The sequence below is a fragment of the Nannospalax galili genome, unplaced genomic scaffold (genome assembly GCF_000622305.1).
Source record: "Nannospalax galili isolate Female #2095 unplaced genomic scaffold, S.galili_v1.0 scaffold387, whole genome shotgun sequence".
Classification (NCBI taxonomy): domain Eukaryota; kingdom Metazoa; phylum Chordata; class Mammalia; order Rodentia; family Spalacidae; genus Nannospalax; species Nannospalax galili.
This window is the reverse complement of record NW_008355795.1, coordinates 988958-995366: the sequence shown is the minus strand read 5'-3', so window position 1 is coordinate 995366 and position 6409 is coordinate 988958.

The window sequence follows — 6409 nt, the reverse complement described above, 5'->3', positions numbered from 1 at the left end:
ACAGTTGAATTAATAGTTATACAATATTGTACTCCGTATAAACCCTATAAGACATAAGATTAAATGAGGTTTTAAACTTTGAAAAAGATCTCCATTTCATTATTAAAATATATGTTTTCATACAGAAAAATTCATTTTTAATACAACTGAGACTAAGATGCATATGCATTTCTAATCTCTATATATCTGATTATTACTAGTCACAGTCGGTTACTTTCTGAGCTCCTTAGCATCTGAGCATGGATGTCAAGTCATCAGGTAGATTTCAATGGTAATGTTTTTCACATCTACTAGTTATTAAGGAGCAAATTTTCAAGGGAGACAAACACCAGCCACACAAGGTAAGGGGATCTGAGATGGTTTCATAAATGTTGCTAGAAATACTTTTGAAAGTGAAAGAAAAATTCCTGCCAAATAGGTGAAATATGCTGCCTGTCTCTTATGAGATCTGGAAATTTTAAATGAAATTATTAAAGGCATATTTGAAAGATATGTACAATACTCCCTATAACCAAAACTAACATATTTCACAACCCATTTCTTTATTTCCAAAAAGTTTCCTTTCTCTGTCTTCCTATCATAATATGAGACAGGGGTCCAGAATCAAATATTACATTTCAAATATAAACTCAACAGATTTAAGCAAGAAACGTTCATTTTATCATCTTCTTTATAAAATGATGCCTCTGCTAAACCACAGATCATCTTCGGTATAATATGAACTCACGTATAATTCACGTATTTCTCAACTCATGGAAGATTGGCTCTGGCTCCTCCCCAAACCCAGCTCCCCTCCACATGTATGTTTCTTCTAGTCTTTTGGCCTGACGGGTTCTTCTTTTGAACTTGTTATCTTTTACGCTCATATCTCATTTCATTGCTGACACTTGTGTATAATTTCTCTGTCATTTGGTATTTATGACTTTGCCTAACTCAGCCTCATCAATTTTTACTCTCAAGAAAAAAATCCAAGATGAAATTTAAATTACTCTGGTCCCATCAGTTTTGTTTAATTTGTTTTACCATGTAGAATAATAATGGATATTTTAATGAACATCTTCTTAATAATTTCTCTGAATCCTCTGAAGTGATCTAATGATCTAAATTGTGTCCAAGTTCTCAATTTATCATATCCTGGAGATTAAATAGTTTTAAATTCTTTTCCCTCTAACCAAGATTTTTAAAACTTCAGAAATAACAAGACCTATTTCAAGTTAAGTCTTTATCTAAAATTCTGTTAGCAGCCCAATTTAACTCTTTTATCTTCCTAACTTATTTTGCCAAAAATTCTGAGTGATAACCTGCACTTTTGTCTCGCTCCAGCATTCCAAAGGCCCTTGTAGACTCCAAATACTGTGTGTCTATTCATGCAAGCCCCATTATTTCTTCTCTAGGTTCATGTGTGAAGTAGCAAAACATGGGTAATGGGTCAAGATAACTCTGTCATCGGACCTACCTATAAAATTTGGGAGATGCTAGCCAGCAGTCAGGAAACAGAACCTATAATGAGCCAAGACTGAAGATTAGCAAGCTAAGTCTAGTATGTTCCATGATGGTGTCATTGAGCTCCCTGTCAGGTATGCCCATCCTGGACTGGTGGATTCCTCAGAGGCAGCTCTGACATCTTTGTATGTGGAACATGCTCCTCTCTTTAATTCCAAACTGTTCCCTCTTGTAGCTTTCAAGTTTTCACACAGAGCTTTAAATCTACTCAGTTACAATCTTTTTTTCTGATCAATGTGGGCTGTGAGTGAGCACAGTGGTGAGTTCAAGACAGAAACCAGGGTGAATGCACAATGGGAAGGACAAGGGAAAATGGCTAGAGTGGTGTGGCTTTGGCTGGGACTCCCAAGAAATGCTGATGAACTAAGTCTTCAAAGCAATGTGACTTTTCTCCAGAGCAAATACAGTAGAGGCCATGGCTCCTCACATTCCAGACTGCAAGAGTACAAAGCAATCTTGCTTCCTAATCAGTAGTAACTTAAAGAGTTTACATAAAAATTAAAGGTGTATAAATTATAAATAAGTATAGGTTGTTTTTTTAAATATTATTATTATATTATGTGTATATGTGTGTGTCTGTATGGGGGCATGTGCACATGAGTGCAGGTGCCCACAGACTCCAGAAAAGGGTGTGGGACCCCCTGGAGCTGGAGTTACAGGTGGTAGTGAGCTGCCCAATGTGGGTGTTGGGAACTTAACTTGGCTCCCCTAGATGAACAGCAAGTCTTCTTAACTGTTATGCCATCTCTCCCGCCCTACGTTATTCTTAATAATGCTTAGTAATGTGAGGGAGCAGAGCTGTAAGGAAAATATATGCAACTTTCATACAAGTTCTAGTTGAAAATGTAAATCATTGCTGTAACAAATCCCCTACATATTTGGCTTTAGAGACAATAACCTTTGGAAAAAGAACTCAGAAAATTCTCTGCCCTTACAAGTCAATGTTCTACTGATCACGTGACTAAAACCCAACTCTTCATTCTCCTTTTAATTTTATTCAGGATTTCCAATATTTTATGTATAAAATTTCAGCTGTTGCCGGGTGTGGTGGCACATGCCTTTAATCCCAGCACTCTGGAGGCAGAGGTAGGCAGATCTCTGATTTAATCAGTGTAAGACTCAGTGAATGTCAGTTCTTAGTGGTGGGGCACTGAGAGGAGTAATATGATTCTGAAGGACTCCGAGCCTTTATGAGCCTGCGGAAGACAGGCCATTTCTTGCACTGATCCCTAGGACAATGCTTGAGGTCTGATAACCATGGCTACCATCCTCCTGTGGAGAACGTTGAAGGACTTGACATTCATAAAGGTAACATTTTTGCGAAGGAGCAAAGAATCATTGGTATGGAAGCACCTGGTGTGCTGGCTCAAGATCACCCATAAATCCAAGATGGGGTGCTGGGGCAGTGCTCTTTGACCCAGGGCCTATAACACAGGGACAAGTGTTCCCCAAAGTTATAGTATATCCATATCTGACTTCCCCACCTTTTAAGGCCACCAGACACATTTGCAGATACAGCCACTTATGATTTTCTTTAGCATGTTATCCCTTGATTGAAGCAACAGGGATATAGTCACTGGATCAGTCCCCAGCAAGGTAACAGACCCATCCATCTAAAGTAGCTATGCGGTAGTCAGCTCCTTGCCCTCAGATTCTCTACCAATGACGTGTTGTACAGCAAAACTTTTGAACCTTGAAATAATCTTCCTTGCATCAACTTAGAGTTCTTCGCCCTTTGAGGGACAACCTCAGATGGATAACTGGTAATTGAAAGGAAAGTTAGTCTAATATAAGTAGAACTAATTAATTTTATTTCTGTTCCGTCTGTTTGTTTGTTCTATGAATGAAGAACCTCAAGATAGAAATGTTTGTCAGAATAACATTAGTTATTAATTGAACTATAATTATCATACAGTATTATTTCTTTAGCAAGTCAACTCTTGGAAAAGGAGAAGGAAGGCCTAGGGGGGGATAGAAATGTCCTAAGTCACAACGTTTATGTTATTCTTAAAAGTTACATGTCTTGAAAAGGCTTTTTTTTTTTTTAATTGAAATTCAGGCTCCAGAACATACGGTCTTACGAGTCCCTATCAAAGGACACTTGCTGTGTGGAGTTTCCTGGTTGCTTGGCCCATGATAGCATTTTCGCGGAGGTGATGTTTAAGTAAACACCACCAATAATACTAAACCTAACTCTTCATGTGTATAGGGTAGACAAATCAATCGACAAATCAACAGGAAAGATAGCAACTTTCTAACATCTGATTTTAAATATATTCTCAGTGTTCTAGTTTCTTTCCAATTGCTTCGACAAAACACTGACCTATACCAACTTGGGGAGGAAAGGGTTTATTTGACTTCATCTTCCAGGTCACAGTTCATCACTGAGGGGGACCATGGCAGGAAATCAGGGCAGGAACCTGGAGCACAGAGCCTGGAGGAACTCTGCTTATTGGCTTGCTACATGGCCCATGCTCACTCAGTTTTGCTTTCTTATGCAACACAGGCCCACCTGCCCAGGGTGGCTCCTCACAGTGGGCTGGGCCCTCCCACATCATCAACAATCAAGAAAATGCCCCACAGACATGGGTACAGGCCAGTCCAATGGAGGAAATTCCCCAGTTGAGGCTCCCCCTACCCAGGTGTGTCAAGTTAACAATCAAAGCTCTCCAGCACACACAGAGAATAAGTTACAGCAGTAATTTCTTCAGTCTGGTTTTCATCATAATATATTCTCAAGTTCCATTTATTTTGAGAATTAATCTGAACGCCCACCCCAACAACATTTACACACATAAAGATAGCTATTAATGTAGATACTTGAGGGGAAAAATATTGTTTGACAAACAAGTATCATGTGAATTCTGCTTTTTAAAGTATAAAAACATTTATTTAAAAAAATTAATCAAATAATTTTATAAAATGAATATCTCTCTTAGGCAATGATATTTTTTTGCTTTTTTAAGAGACAGAGTCTGACTAGCCCTGGGAGGCTTGGAACTTGCTTTCTAGAACAGGCTAGCCTCCAATCCACAGAGATCTGGGATTAAAGCTGTGTTTCATTCACCACATCCTTCACCAATTTCACTTTTAAATAACTTTGTTTCAATCAAGATTAACCATTAACATTCTGTCACTTGCCACTTTAACAACTTTATGTTATACAAAAGAAAGAAAACAAGCCCTCAGTATATAGCAGGTAGTAATTCTTGTTTCTATTTTTGAAGCAATGGGTCTCTTACTTGCTAACCAGATGAACACTCTGAAGACTTCAGCTCCTTTAACACCTGGAAATATATTAATACACACCTACGCAATGAAAGAATGATGTTGCTTTTAAGTATAAATTAACTCATATTTTAAATATGATGAAAAACCTGTTCCAGTTACATCAGATTTATTTCGCAGGATGTATGATCTTTATAATTTCTCCATTGAAGCCATTAGGTAGACGTGTCAAGGTTAATATTTGTCATTTCATCTTGAAAGCATCCATTTAAATATTTATGAAGAAAGTGGTATAAAATATAAACAGCAGATACATAAGGGTAGATTGGGATAAATAAATCATATGAACTTAAAAAGAAGGAATTCAGAAAGAATGTAAATAGGCTCATTGAAGTAGTGTTAGAAGAATCGAGTCCCATTTCTGTGCAGATAAAGAAGGGGAAATACGGTGCATTGGCGAAGGGCTCAAACATTTCAGCAGAACATAAGCTTTGTCAAAAAAGGAATCATTGAAAAAATAAGATACTAACTAAATCCAATCTGACATTTTCAATGAAGGAACAGTGAGCATAAGAGAAATACTGTTCATTTTACATTCCTTAGGCTTCTCCTTATATATTATAAACTGTCTATGCAATAGTCAAATCATTTTTATTAAAAAAATCATGATTTTAAAAAAACTTTTGGATTTTTAAATTTTATTTAGTGTTTGTGGGGGGGGGCGGGGGCGGTGTCCGTGTGTGTATGAGCAGACATGTGCCATAACACATGTCAAAGGACAATTGTGTGGATCAGTTCTCTCCCTCTATCAAGTGGCTTCTAGAAATCAGAGTCAGGTCCTTAAGCATGGAAGCAAGTGCCTTTTATTAGCCAAGAAATTATAATTTGAAAGCCTCATTTATATGAACAATTGTGCTGGATAGCTTTAGTGTCAACTTGGCACACCTGGGTTGAAGGAGCCTCAAGTGGGTAATTGCCTCCATTGGACTGGCCTGTGGCCATGTCTGAGGGGCATCTTCTTGATGAGTGATGTGGGAGGGCCCAGCCCACTGTGGGTGGTGCCACCCCTGGGCAGGTGGGCCTGTGTTGCATAAGAAAGCAGGCTGAGCAGGGTCAGGAGAGCAAGCCAGTAAGCAGCGTTCCTCCATGGCCTGTGCTTCAGCTCCTACCTCCAGGTTCCTGCCCTGAGTTCCTACCTTGGGCTCCCTGATGAACTGTGACCTGGGAGATGTAAGACAAATAAACCCTTTCCTCCCCAAGTTGGTATTGGTCAGAGTATTTTGTCACAGCAATGAAGAAACAAACTAAGACAACCATTTTGTCTTAAAAGAAAATTAATAGCCACCAGGCTTGGGAGCTCATACCTACAGCCCCAAAGTTGGGAGTCTTTGGCAGGAAGATTGCCCTGCATTCAAAGTGAGCCTAGGCTATAGAGTTAGACCCTGTCTCGAACAAAAACACAAGAGTGAAACCAAACCAAAGTAACAAGTACAACAAAAATCATTTAGCCAGGTGTGGTGGCAGATGCCTTTAATCTCAGCATTTGGAAGGCAGAGGCAGGTAAACCTCTGTGAGACCCAGGCCAGTCTGGTCTGCATAGTGCGTTTTGGGCCAGCTAGTGCTACAGGATGGCCCTGTCCCAAAATAAACAAATTTAATTGAATAGACATTTTCGTTA